This window comes from Diuraphis noxia, unplaced genomic scaffold (assembly GCF_037042655.1).
Source record: "Diuraphis noxia isolate RWA-SAM2 unplaced genomic scaffold, SU_Dnox_SAM2 contig0004, whole genome shotgun sequence".
NCBI classification, from domain to species: Eukaryota; Metazoa; Arthropoda; class Insecta; order Hemiptera; family Aphididae; genus Diuraphis; species Diuraphis noxia.
This window is the reverse complement of record NW_028301714.1, coordinates 46,396,587-46,411,703: the sequence shown is the minus strand read 5'-3', so window position 1 is coordinate 46,411,703 and position 15,117 is coordinate 46,396,587. Positions and strand designations below refer to the sequence as shown.

General features: G+C 26.5%; 1 protein-coding gene across 2 annotated transcripts in view; it reads left to right on the top strand.

The window, feature by feature from the left end:
• Positions 1–834: 834 nt before the first annotated feature.
• Positions 835–15,117, top strand: part of LOC149056125 (uncharacterized) — a 34,107-nt gene continuing 19,824 nt past the window's right edge. For both annotated transcript variants that reach the window (XM_089226465.1, XM_089226462.1), the window contains exons 1-3: positions 835–875; positions 6,011–6,114; positions 11,455–11,570. The gene's annotated coding sequence lies outside the window, so the exon portion shown is untranslated. The remainder of the gene's footprint in view (positions 876–6,010; positions 6,115–11,454; positions 11,571–15,117) is intronic.

Below are 15,117 nucleotides of genomic sequence, written 5' to 3'. Positions count from 1 at the left end.
ATCCCCAAAGAGCTTTGAGCGGAGTAAGGCGCTTGTTTTTAAGTGGGGACCCCATGTAAGGCGTTTGTCAAGAGTTTAAACCTAAATAATTAGTTTGCGTGGAAGATGGAATTTGAGCATTAACAATAAAAGTTGCGGGACATTCTAAGGAACGAAGTGTGAAGGTAATTTGAGAGGATTTATATGGATTAACTAGGATCTTCCAGTCGTGAAACCAGGTGTTTAGCACAGTTAGATGGTTTTGGATTTTTTGGGCAACTTGGACGGGAACGTTGTCAATAGCAAGAATAGCAGTGGCATCCGCAAACGTACCAAGAAGTGTGTTTTCGTTTAGAGATAGGTCAGTGGTAAAGACGTTGAATAGGAAGGGAGCTAAGTCACTACCTTGGGGACACCAGCAGTTGCTATTTGAGAGTTGGATAAGGCGCCGTTGATTTTTGAGACTAAAGTTCGTTGGTTTAGATAAGATTTTATTAGTCAAACACAATTGAAAGATATGCGAATTTTTTGTACATTACTTTTCGCGTGACCATAACAGCGTCGACCGCTTACATAATCAATCACACCTCGCACTCCGAACTATTGAGAGTAACGCGAAATTGATTACATTACTTTCTGCGTGACGATGACGACGTTGGACCGCTGACAACCCAAACCATGCGTTTGACGCCGTACTATTGCCAATAATGAAATTTTAATTATAAAATGCTTTTCGCGTGACTATGACTACTTCAGTCCGCTTGAATATCCAAACCATGCGGTGGTCCGCGTACTATTGGGAATAACTCGAATTTTTTGTATACATTAATTTTCGAGTAATCATAACGACATCGGACTGCTGAAATAATCAATCATAGGGCGCATGCCAAACTATTGTGAGTAACGCTAATTTGTTAACTATTTTATTTCGCGTGACGATGACGATGTCGAACCACTGATAATCAAAACCATACGGTTTGTGTGAATTTTCGTAGTCAAAAAGAGTGTCGGTCGAACAGAGTCAAACTTAGGGTTGGGATTTTTTTTTTTAACTCGCGGGACACACAATTTTTTTAAATGTTATATTGTAAAAAATTGGGATATTGACGTCCCACTTTATTAAAAAACGGAAATCGGGACAAAAAAAAATTGTAAATTGATTAGGTATCATAGCATCTATAATAAAGTAAAATAATTATGAAAAATTATGGAATTCTTAAATTAATACAACTGATACAAATTAATAACAATATTAAATAACACAAATTCATAATACTGATATATAGGTATATAATAATAATATATAATATAAATTTAAACTAATGGTATTTTTCAGATGATCTTATTTTTTTCAATAATTTTTTTCCTTTGGGAGTATCCAAAAACTTTCTAAACTCTGCAGGTTTCATCAAAATTAGTTTTTAGGATTAATTCATCTTCTAAATTTTGCAACAATAATCTGTTTCAATCACTTCTCCACACAGCTTTCATTAAGCTGAAAGTACGTTCTGACATCGCATTCGAATGTGGTATTGATATTACATAATTACTAATTTTATCAAGGTTAGGGGCATTAGTTTCTTTTAAAAATTAAACCCATTTTTTATTAGACGAGGTAGTTTCAAAAGTATTATCTGATGCATACTTTACCAAAAATAACTTTAATTCTCTTATTTCTTCAAACAAAAAATTTTCTTCTATTTTAATTAATTATGTGTCTGCTACCTTTGTAATTTCGTGTATATTTATATTTTCGTAATTTTTTGTACTTAGTGATAAACAAAGGAATAACTGTAATTTATTATTTTCCAAAGGAAATCACTTATTCAAATAGGAAATACATTGATCATAAAACATATCAGCCTCATCTAAAAGGCGTTTTTTTTAAATTATTATTTTGAGCTCCTATTATTGCAGAATGAACTGTAGCACCATAACACTTTTCTTTTTTTCTTTCAATTAAATCATTTTTTAACTTTTCCAATATATTATATAGATCAACAATTAAAGATTCACTCGATTCAAGTTTCATTATAATAGAATTGAATAAATGACCGATATTTGCTAAAAATCCCAAATAAGCTTCTGCTAGTTCACGGTTAAAAAATCAGACAATATTTTTGAAGTATTTTCTTGAGATAAAAAGTACTATTTAACCGGTTCAAAATGTTTTATCAATCTTTCGACAGCTGGTATTAAACTTAGCCACCTAGTTGGAACATGCCTTAAAAGTTCACACCACTCCATGTCTAACCAATCGAAAAAAGACTTCAGGGAGGTTGTTTTTTTTTTTGTAGAATTACTGAACTCGTTATAAGATTTCATGAAAATTATTTCTAAATTAAACTTCAGTATTTTACAAGCATATTTCCCCATATTGTGTAAAATATGACAAGGGCACCCAATTTCCAAGATTTTCGAATTTTTTTTTTGTAATTCAACAAGTACACTTTGGTTTTTAACAAAATTAACTGGTGCATTATCTGCACAGTATCCAGTAACGTTCTCAATATTTAATTAATGTTTTGTTATATTCTCCAAAATAGAATTAGCAATAGAAGTTGATTTTTCACATTCTAGTGAATAAAAATGAAAGAAGCTTTGTACATTCACCTACATTTTTTTTTAAATACCCTACTAAAAATGGAAATGTTTTAATATTTCCTTTATTTTAGGCGTCAGTTGCTATAGAAAATGGTCGATTATTTTTAAGATCGTCTAAAACTTGTTCTATACTATATGGTGCTAAAACATATATAACATATATTTTATATAAAAAATTTCAATTTGTTGTGTCAAACATAATAAATGTATTGTCATTTCACGACCACATAAACTTATTTATTATTAATAAATCATAATCATCAGTAGTTTGATTCGTTTTATTAAATATAAGAAATTTGTTTCAGAAATATTTTTTAAACGTTTGTAAGATGCATGTTACATTATTTCTAATTAAATAATAAATACCTACATGATAAGTCGTGTAACTGTTGATATTAAAATTAAAATTGTGAACAATATATTAACATCATTAGCAGGTACCGAACAGATATAGTAGTAATTTAATACCTTTTATAGATTTTGGTATTAATCATTCATAATGTAATATGCAATACATATTTAAGTAAGTAGTTATACAGGTATATAATAGGTATGTTAAATATTCAAAATTACATTTATGTTACCTATACAATATGTAGAACTCAAATCACAATTAGTAACGCCCTGCCTACTTTTGTACCTTTATTGTAGTATTATCTAATAAGTTTACTCTGACCTACAAAATATGTGATTTAAGGTTTTTTATAAATTTATAAACAGGTTAACAGAAGTACTTATTTATTATATTTTGTGGTATTTATTTCCATGGTTATATGTCATTCTCTGAGTAGGTACCCACACTTATTTTTATATAAATTGCATATAATTTACTGTTATAACTTTGAATCATGTTTGTTGAAACATTGGAACATTGAAACATTTAGGGGTTGGTGAGTACACTGGATGTCAAATTTGAGAGCAAAGAAAAATTAAAATGTTCCCAAGTGATTAAAATCTATTTATTGTATTACTCTATTGATTGTTACTAGTTAAGTATTTTTTTGGTGTTGATAGCATATTAAACAATTATGTCAGCAACATGGACATATAATTTATACTATTTAGGTATATATACATTATACATATATGATTTGCACTTTGCAGTTAGGCATAAAAGTTACAGACAATAGAAATACTAACAGTATAGCTTTGCATTAATTATGCATATTTAACCTTTTCATTCTTTATTATTATTGAAGATAATAATTTTGGGTGGCATTTTTTATTCAACTGGCAGTTACATTTAAAATTCTCCATTTGCATATATATATAAATGCTCAAGTTAACAAAAAACAAAAATTAAATTGCTGTTTCTTACCAGTTTATATTTGTGTTAATTTTTTTAAGAAAAAAACAATTTTTTTTAAAATTAATTATCAATACAAATTATTTATACAATGTTTATGAGTATAAAAGCTCTTTTAAGCAAACTTGTGATAGAGATAGAGAGTAAAACAATATTGATTATTCTAAAATAAACGAATAAGAAAAACTATAGATAGGTACATTCAAATAAAATACAAGGACAGATATTATTGATTAAAAATTGAAAACAATATATTTTTGCAAAGGTGAATTGTTGGATCCCTGCCTCATTACCTATATATTATTGACAGAGATTGATATAGCATATTACTATACTTATATAACTTATAGTTTAAATAAATGCAAGCCTAGAGGACCATGCACGCTCTGCAGCATTGTTAGTCTTAACTCTTAAGCTTTTAGAGCTGTCTAGTTTTAGCAACAATTATATACCTACAAAATAAATCTTTTTTTGCTTTGTAATTTGTATTATAACTTATAAGTATTCCTTAATTTGTTCTTGATAGTTGATAAAAAAAATGTCAGTTTTCTGTGTGGTCTTTATAATTGTTAGTACCTACTTCCATCAAGTATTATTAATAGGTAACGCCAGTGCACCGTTTTTATTTTCAAAAAGGTTGTTGAAGTGTTGAACATAATATATTTATATCTAATTATATTATACTTACAATAAAATATTATTGTATACCTACTAATTAATATATTAATATATTATGTATAATTTGTTCTAGGGTATAATATATGTAAAATAATACCTATACAATATTAACTATCGCAGTATCACTATGTAATGAATTTTAAAAAAATGATTATTATAACGCTTATCGGTATAAATTCGGCTTTAATAAGTTTCGGCTGAAATACTGTCGTCTGTAATATTGATTAAAGTAACACACAAAAAATAAAAATAAAAATAAAAACACACATCATTTTAAAATCAATACATTCATCACTCCTTTCAGAATCTAAAAGAATTCACTACCATATTATATTTGGCAAGATTTCAGTAGGTAGTGAAACTGACTATTGCAACAGACATGTCTGACATAAAATTTTTATACACATAAAAAACCATGCAATAACTCATTTAGTCCGCAATGCGTATTCCGGATTTTCTTATCACTTAAATTAAAATTTTTTTATTACTATAATAAACATAATATATAAATTCGACATCTAAAATAACTGAGAGAAACAAAAAAAAAAAAGCTAAAATAAATTGGCTTATTTGGAATAAGAATGGCGTGAGTCTAATTTATATATATAAAAATTAAATTTCTATCTCCTACCTATATGAAAAAAGAAGTATTTGCTTTAAAACCCTAGCCCTACTTATTATAATTGTCATGAACCTTATGATTAACAATATTATTATGCTACGAAGATGTGTTGAATGAGATTGTGGTGGCACATGATTGGCATATTGGTGGCTTTTACCGTAGATAATTAATTAATTATAATAAATAACAAATTTGTAATTAATTATTAGTTTCGTATTCGGAGAAACCTTTTGACTTGGAATTTTACAAACTAGTTGTCGCCCGACATGGTCGGTACGGAAAATTAATGTGTACACTGTTTAACTTAATTTTAACTTTAAAAAGTTAAAAAGCAGTAATCAAATTTATTTAATAGTTCATAAAGAAATATATTTTAGTAAAAATATGCATGTGCTTCTAACATTTAAACACCATCTTAAATATTCTTAATCGATAATCCAATAAATAAATTTAAAAAAAATAATTAAAATAATACCAAGGTAACTACTTTATTTTGTTATACATAATTTTAATTTAAAGTTATGTATTATTTCGGTATAGTTATCTCATTTCATTATTGCCCGATGCCCTGCAATTAATAGATTGTATATAAGGGCATCGTTGATATAAATGTAGTATTATAAATTATAATATATACCTAGGTATCTATGGATTTCTCTTATTGATTTACTACAATATAATCCATGGTGAATGTCAAAGTCGTTGCGGAGGACGCAGTCTATTAAAGATTCTAACATTTCAATTAGATAGCAAAGTAGACATGAACGAAAACATCCTGTTTTCCGTTTAATCTTTTTTTTCATAAATCACATTATTTTTAGACTTCAATTCAGCAGTATCTGATGCAGTGATGCGTTTCCATTTCAGCGTCGGAGTGCATACACGTCGCGGACTCTAACAAAGCACAAAATAATTGATATTTAAGGTAAGTTTGTTTTAATACCAATTCTTTTGCGGCTTAATATTATAAAAGAATTGAGGTACACGTTTGTACACTTTTACAATGGTGATGTTTGCAAAGAGTTCTTCACCTAACAAAATATGACAGTATTGAATTTAAGCTATGTTTATTTTTGTGTCATATATCCAATTATGGCAGTATTGAGCTTTAAATTGTTAATGAATAATAAAATATTATTAACTGTTAGTTTTTTTGAAATTTGATTAAAATTGTTGTGTTATAATTTATAATTGTACAGGTAATATATATTAGGATGAAAACTAATCATTTAATAGTTGTAGGCATGTAATCAATATCTTTAAAAATAATTTACTATAAAACACAAAATAAAAAAGGCGGGTAAGTCGTGTATGTCACTCTGCTGTACAGTAGGTTACAAGTGGGTTACTGTAATGGATGGAATTAAATTTGAATCCAATGATATTGTATCATTGTATACAAAAAACGATTCTGAACGAAGACGGTTTATCTGTCTAGGATATATTATAGATTATTAAAAATTTTCAAATCTTAGATTTAAAAAGAAAAATTTTTATGAATTTCTAGTTTGAAATAATTTGCGAATTTTCGTGATTTTTACATAATATGTTGTCAAAATTCAAACTTTGAATGCTTAGAAAAAAAAATTAAGACTACGCATTTTTTTTACTGTTCAATAATTGCTAATGGAAAAAATATTTTAGGAGCCTTGTATTAAATTTTCAAATCTTAGAATTAAAAAGAAAAACTTTTATGAATTTCTATCTAAGATAATTTGAACATTGCCGTAATTTTTACGTATTTAGTCAAAAGTTTAACTTTAAATGCTTATAAAAAAAAATTGTGACTATATATATTTCTTTTATTTTTCAATCGCTATTGTAAAAATATATTTATGAGCCTTGTATTAAATTTTCAAATCTTAAATATAAAAGGAAAATTTTATATGAATTTCTAGCATAAAATAATTTACGAATTTTCGTGATTTTTACATAATATGTTGTCAAAATTCAAACTTTGAATGCTTAGAAAAAAAAATTAAGACTACGCATTTTTTTTACTGTTCAATAATTGCTAATGGTAAAAATATTTTAGGAGCCTTGTATTAAATTTTCAAATCTTAGAATTAAAAAGAAAAACTTTTATGAATTTCTATCTAAGATAATTTGAACATTGCCGTAATTTTTACGTATTTAGTCAAAATTTTAACTTTAAATGCTTATAAAAAAACTCGTGCCAACGTATTTTTAATATTTTTTAACTGGTATTGTTACATGTTGTTAGAAGCCTTGTATTAAATTTTCAAGCTTTTCTACCGAACAACTAATTTTTTATCGATATTTATAGAAAAAAAAACTAAAAAAGTTGAAAAATTAAAATGTCAGTAAACAGCTCAAAACAAATCTAAGTATTTTGAAAATTTAATCAAATATATAAAACGCCTATATAAACATTCAGTGAAAATTTCAAGTATCTGTGGTAATTTGTTTTAGAGTTACACCAAAATAAGGAAATCGCTAAAAGTGAAAATCCAATGTTGTAAAAATTTAAATTTCAAATGCTCATAAAAATTTAATTTGAATTTCCGGTGGAATTTTTGTTTGTGATAAAGATTGAAAAACTTGTAAGGAATCTTGTATTAAATTTTTAAATCTTAGATTTAAAAAGAAAATTTTTTATGAATTTCTAGCTTAAAATAATTTGTGAATTTTCGTGATTTTTACGTATTTTGTCAAAATTCAAACTTTGAATGCTTATAAAAAAAAAATTGTGACTATGAATTTCTTTTATTTTTCAACTGCTATTGTAACAATATGTTAAGAGCCTTGTATTAAATTTTCAAGCTTTTCTGCCTAACAAATAAATTTTTATCGATATTAATTTAAAAAAAACTAATAATGATCGAAAATTTGAAATGCCTATGAATAGTTCAACTTAAGTCAAAATTTTTTGAAAATTGTATGGTAGATAGAATATACTTATATAAACATTAGGTGAAAATTTCATGTATCTATGGTCATTTTTTACTTTTGACCCCCCAAAGTACCAACTAGATTAACTTTCTGATCGAACGAGGTACTGAAGTCAAAAATCGAAGCATTTTTACTGCCCCAAAACGTGATGACAGACACAAAAAAAAAAAAAAATTTAAAAAAAACACACATCATGATAAAATCAATACATTCATCGCTCCGCTCAGAATCTAAAATGAAATACTACTTGTCTTTAAGTCAATAAGCTTATTTTTATGTATCAAAGTAACAAATAATATGACAAATTAAAAAAAAAATATATTCTAAACTGATAATGACTATAAAATTATCAAATGCTTTTGAACAGCAAGAGTACAAGACTATAACATTATGTACGAATTTGAATAATTTATTATTATTTTAATAATATAGGTAATACTTGTTTGAAATACAATGTAAAAAAAAAGTTACTCATTATAATTATCATGGCCTTATGTTTAATAATATTATGCGACCTATGGCTTTGAAAATACATTAATAATAAGTCTAATTTTATTATATAAATTAATCACCATCTTCATAGATTTTTATTATTATTATTATTTTATTAGTATTTGTTATAAGTATTATCAATTTCAGATATTTTTAAGTTTTTATAAAAATGATAATAAGTACCTATCTGGAATAAGTTTTGCTTTGCGCGATAAAATTAAATATTTTTTATTTGTAAGATTCCAGGCTTTTCAATAAATGCAAATTTCATATGCAATGTATGTTTGATAATTTTATTTTTGAATTTCTATTTTTCTTTAAAACTATAATTTCTTGATAATTTGCTTGCCCATAAGTTGTTTAAATTGATGTAAAAACAATTTATCAGGGAATTCTTTTTTAACTTTAATTAATTTAATATCTCTCTATAAAACCATTTGACCGATAATATTTTTATTAAAGTTGTTACAAAAATCTTTACTATGACACCTTGTTCTAGTTAAAATGTCATCAAATTCTGATTTCAGACCTTTCTTATGATGTTCCTGAGCTTTTATTTTCCTTCCAGTCCTTGTCTTTAATACTATCATCAAAATCTTCATTTTATCTAAATCTGTAAACAGAATACAAACTGTGTTGTAACATAAAGTTCATATAAACACGAGATCATTGAGATCAACATAAAATTATTATTTATTATTATAGAGTCAGTTATTTAATCACATTAAGTTTCCATTGGCACCTACTAGCTCAATGAAATTTTGTGAACTTTCATTTGATTTGTTTGAATGTGTCATGTGTGGTTTTCAATGGTAAATCGTCTAAAAAAATATTAAAATAATATAGCTTGTAAAAAATTGCTACTTTGTAGCTGCTAAGTACTTAATTACTGTTCTCAGTTCTCATATTCATGTACTTATCACTGAAGGTGTAGTATTTAACCATCCAATATTACTTTATTTGTAATATTAAATTCTGAATTTTTAATAGCTGTTAATATTTTCATATAACAATAACACAATTAAATTAAAATTTATGGTTGATTAGGTTTTGTACATTAGAAATTATCAGAAAATGATTAATATAATGAATTGCATTCAGTATTTATTAGGGTATATAATATTATACAAAATATATACAATAAGCCAACAACTGACATAGATTAATATATTATTACCTATTTATACATTATATTTTTAATTAATATTGCTTAAAAGTTAAACCATTTAAAATTAAATTAAATTTTTAAACTTTCAGTGAAAATTTCATGTATCAATGGTCATTTGTTTTAAAGTTACATCACAAATCAAAATCGATTTTGTCGAAAACTGATTGTGCGTATAATTTCCCGTTTTTCCCTTAATTTTTAATTTGTTTATCCCGATTATTTACAAAAATATTAAGAATACTTTTGACCACCAAAGTACCAACTAGATTCACTTTCTGATAGAATAACTTACTGAAGTCAAAAATCGAAGCACATTTACTGCCTCAAAACGTGATGACAGACACAAAAAAAATATATTCATGGTTTTGACGAATTTTTGTCAATATTTGAAAATAAAATAGTAATAAAATCAAAAATTTGGCATAGGTATTCTTATAATATTTTAATCACAATAAGAATAACTTATGAAAAACTTTATATTAAATTTTCAAGTATTTTGATAGGGCCAAAACAATTTTATCGACACTTTAAAAAAAAATTTCCAGTAAAATTGAAAATTTCAGTTATCTATAAATATCTCAAAAAAAGTCAAAATATTTTGAAAATTAAATCATGTAAAGAAAATTTCTTAAATAACTAGTAAAATTTTCAAGTATCTACGACTTATACTTTTTGAATGATAACAAATATTTAAAATCGTTTGAGGATAAATCGTTATCGTTACGCTATTTCGTAAAAATTTAAAATTCAAAAGCACTTAAAATTTGTCCTATAATGATGCTTCGAGTTTTCTCTATAGCTACTTGAGGGAAAACGTATGGAAAACTTAGTGTTGTATTTTTAATCCTTAGTTATAAACACAAACATTATTTGATTTTTCAACTTCAAAATTGCTTGCAAATTTTAGCGTTTTCGACAGATTTCGTAAAAATTTGAACTATAAACGCTTATAAAAAAAAATATTGTGCCTATGTATTCTTTTAATTTTTTAATCACTATAAGAATAACTTATGAGAAACTTTGTATTCAATTTTCAAGATTTTTATAGGGCCAAAAAAAATTTATCGACACTTCAAAAAAAAATTTTCAGAAAAATCTAAAATTTCAGTGGTCTATAAATAACTCTAAAATTAAACTGTATATAGATTACACTAACATAAACATTTGGTGAAAATTTCAAGTATTTACAGTGATTAGTTTTCGAATTACAACCATATAAAAAAATCGATTTGGTCGAAAACTGGTTTTGCGTAAAAATTCCGTTTTTCTGTCATTTTTTTTTATTTTTTTGTTTTTCTCGATTTTTTTGAAAACTGTTGGAAAATGTTTACTTTTAACCTCTATAATGCACCAAGGCAAATTCGATTTTAAAATGAGATTAAGGCTCCAACCAGTTAGTTATCTGTTTGGATATTGGTATTTTTAATAAATGACGGTTCCAAGTATTTTGGATAACGATTCTACAGCAGAACGTAAACATCAGTCGTTTTAGCGGATACTTTATATTCACTTTTATATCGGAAACCACCCGCAACGTTTGAAGTTGAAGCATTATTTCGACTAGTTATGCTGTACAGACACAAAAAAAAACACACACACACATCATTGTAAAATCAATACATTCATCACTTCGTTCAGAATCTAAAATGAATAGGTCAGAAAATATTGTTGAATAATTTATTGAAATTTCAGAGATGGTATTCGTCAGTGAAGATTTGCCAACCAAATATCACATTCGTTGTGAAGCCTATGTGAAATGTATTAACAATGTTTCAAAGATGAAGTTTTATAGTAGATTCAGATATTAGGTAAGTGATTTTCTATTTTTCAGTAGGTTTATTTTTATTTCATTTATTAATTGATCAGGAGATAGATTACTTGCAATTTTTAAATTATTCGTTTTGTAACCACTGGTATAACACTATTCAAGTTATCAATAAAATCATGATAAAAATTATGAAATTGGTCAGGTATAATATTTAAAATTTTTTTTTTTTAATAATTTCCTCAATGATATTTAAATATTTTCACCAATTATCAGGTACGATGACCTGTAGGTACTATAGGGACTGGGAGTGTGAGAGTGGGGGCAGAGTAGGATAAAGAGATAGGGTGGTGAGAGAGAGAGAGAGAGAGAGATAGTGAGGAGTAGTGTAGAGAGATGGTAGAGAAGCAGAAGAAAAATCGAGAGAAAAAGGGTGAGAAAGAAAAGGAGGGATAGTAAGAGAGATAGATAGTGTGAGGTAAGGTTAGATTAGCTTAGGTTAGGTAAGGTAGGTACTATAGTGACTTGTAAAGAGAGGGCAAGAGAAGGATAGTGTGAGAGGGAGTGAGAGAGGTAGATAGGATGAAGGATAAGGAGATAAAGTGAATGAGTGGGTGCAAGTGTGAGAAAAACGGGTAGGGAGGGAATGTCAGACGAGTAATTGTGAGAGAGATAGGTGAGGGGGATGGTGTGAAATTGATAGGGTGAGAGAGAGGTAGTGTCAAAGGGAGATGATAAGGTTAGGTGGGGGATTAGAACAAAAAGCGAGAGAGAATTGTGAGAGGTTGTGAGAGACAGTGAGAGAGGTGAAGGGGAGGGTGTGATAGGGATAGGAAGAAAAAGGGGTAGTGGCAGGGAGAGAGGATTAGGTTAGGTGGGGGGAAGGGAGATAGTTAGGTAGAATAGTTATGTTAACAATTCTGAATATGTAGGAAATGATCTTAATTGCAAAGGTCACTTGACCCTTTGAGTGATACTACCAGGTTAGGTAAGGTTTACAACCTTCGACTTATGGGATAGAATAAAAAGAGAAGGTTGGTTAGGCCGATTAAGAGGATGTCAGTGGAATTTTTTTCTTCGACTCATGCGCAATATATCAATTTTTTTGTTCACAATAATCTTAATAATTTCTAAATTAGAGAAAAATGAATGGTTAGATTTTTATCTAGGGCATATTATAGGTTTATTATAATTTAATTATTAAGTGAGTTATGAGTATTTTAAAGTATTCATAACTCGCTTCAAATATAGCCTATAAGATGCTCTAGGTATTAATCATAAGTATCTTAAAATTTTAAAAGAGGCCATTTCACTCTAATTTTAGAAATTATTATGATCATAGTGAACTTAATATTTGCTATGTTGTGCGTGGGTCAGAGAGAAAAAAAATAAATGCACTGACATCCTCTTAAGTGTTATCAAGTCAAAAAAGCTCTTGATTGTTGATTGTTTACATTATTATAAGTCTTGTAAAAAGTATGACTTAGTCATTACATATTTTGTTAAAATATCACATCAATCAAATGAACGTTATCTTTAAAATAACAAATTTTATTTTTATATACAAATTTACAATTTCATTAAACATATTATAGTTAATAGTCTTATTATGAAAAGTATTGTAATGCTCAATAAAAAAAAGTATTAGAGTTGTGGCTTGATAAGTAAAAAAATTTAAATATTATAAATTATCATTCTCAAAATATTCATCTTAGGACTTCAATTTCAAAATAAAATATTTGAACACTTTTGTTTAATATTATTTTATAAGATTGTACTATGATTGTGATTAAAAAAATAAAATGTAAAGTAGGTATGATTGGAAGTAAAAGTTATAATTAATAACTGTAGAGCTAGGACTTTTATGTACTTACTAATAATTCATCAAATATATGCAGTTAGATATGCCTTAAAAAAATTACATTCTTTATTACACTATAAAAATTACTTAATTAAATATTTTATGCATTTTATCATATGTTTATATATATATATATAAATATATATATATATATACCGTGTGTCTAATAAAACAGGGTATGTACACTTTATCACTCATTGGTTTTTGATTTTGGTTTTATCAAAGCATTTTGTTGTTGCGATTGAATGTTGAAATGTTACGTCTTCTTTAAATTTATTATCTTTAGGGGTTTTTTTTTTTTAAATTCATTTTCATGCTGTATATGCGAGATAAATTGAGTAAGATTGGTGAAGATGCCTTTTAATATTTGTATATTATGTTGTTATTGTTTTCTATATTTATGATGAAGTTAGCATCTAGCGTTTCCTGGCATAATTATTTATCGTAGAAATGTCTTCTCTCGATAACTTGTAGGTATGTAGGTAGTAGAATATCGAACGTCTTTTTATGACGTACCTACGTAATATGTATGAGATTGGATATTAGAATCTCTAATGTATTATTCTTATTTGATGTTTTGTTGTCTGTTTCTTTAGACTTTTGGAATATTTGCTTGATTGTGGTAATAGTGTTCAATGACATTATTCATTTGGTAAATTATTGAAAATTAGAATTTTGATTATTAGTATTATTTTTATTGGTACCTATAGTCTTGTAGAAATCTGTAAATTATGACATTTTAATTGGTTATTATGTTAAATTTGTATTTTTGTTGTATGTATAACTTGTAATAATATGATTTTATTCTTCTAACATGAATGATGTTTTCAGTTATTTTTTTTATCAAAGATTAATTTTACTTTATAATTTAGTTCTGATATTTATTAAATTACTTTAAAGTGTCCTCTGTATTTTTGTGCTAATATAGGCGTTTTGCCTATTTGTGAAAATGGAAATTTTATCAATTCTTAGTCACCTGGATTAAAGCTTACTATTCCGTGACTTTTGTCTAAATAATTTTTTTGTTTAATTTGTGCCATTTTTTTACTATTTGTGGAATTTCATTTCTTATTTCGTTTAGTTCCTTGAATAATATTTATATGTTGTAAGGCATGCTTTTTCTGGTATTAGTATAATATCTATTGGAAAATAAGTTTCAAAATCATGCATTAGGAAAAAAAATGCTATAATCGGTATAATATGGTGTGCATCGTTGATAATATAATATGTTATTTATTATGACAAGTTGTCGTGATTTCCTTAATATATTTTTATTTATATTTTCTTTTGGTTCATTAATCGCTTTTGTTGTAAATGCAAAATTGATCTTTGGAATTTCATGGATTTATGTCGTACATTCGTACTTAATTAAGTGATTTGTCGATTCCAATGTTTTTATCGTTTGTATTTAAATATGTTATTGTATTATAGCCCGTCTGATACTCTGTTTTCTTTACCATTTTTATGTGATATATCAATGGTGAAATCTTATAGTTTGATATTATTTTTGAAAAAGAAACATTTGTTTGATATTATTGAAAAATTCATTTTGTCCATGATTATGTTAGGTAAACTTTGTTGTTTGTTTCCGTTATTTGATCGTTGTTGTTATCTCTGGACATTAATTTTTTTTTCTTGTATTTAAATCAGAATTATTTGTTAAAACTCGGCTATGAATTATATTCCCGATAATCTGCTATGGATTATGTTTTATTTATTATTAGTCATC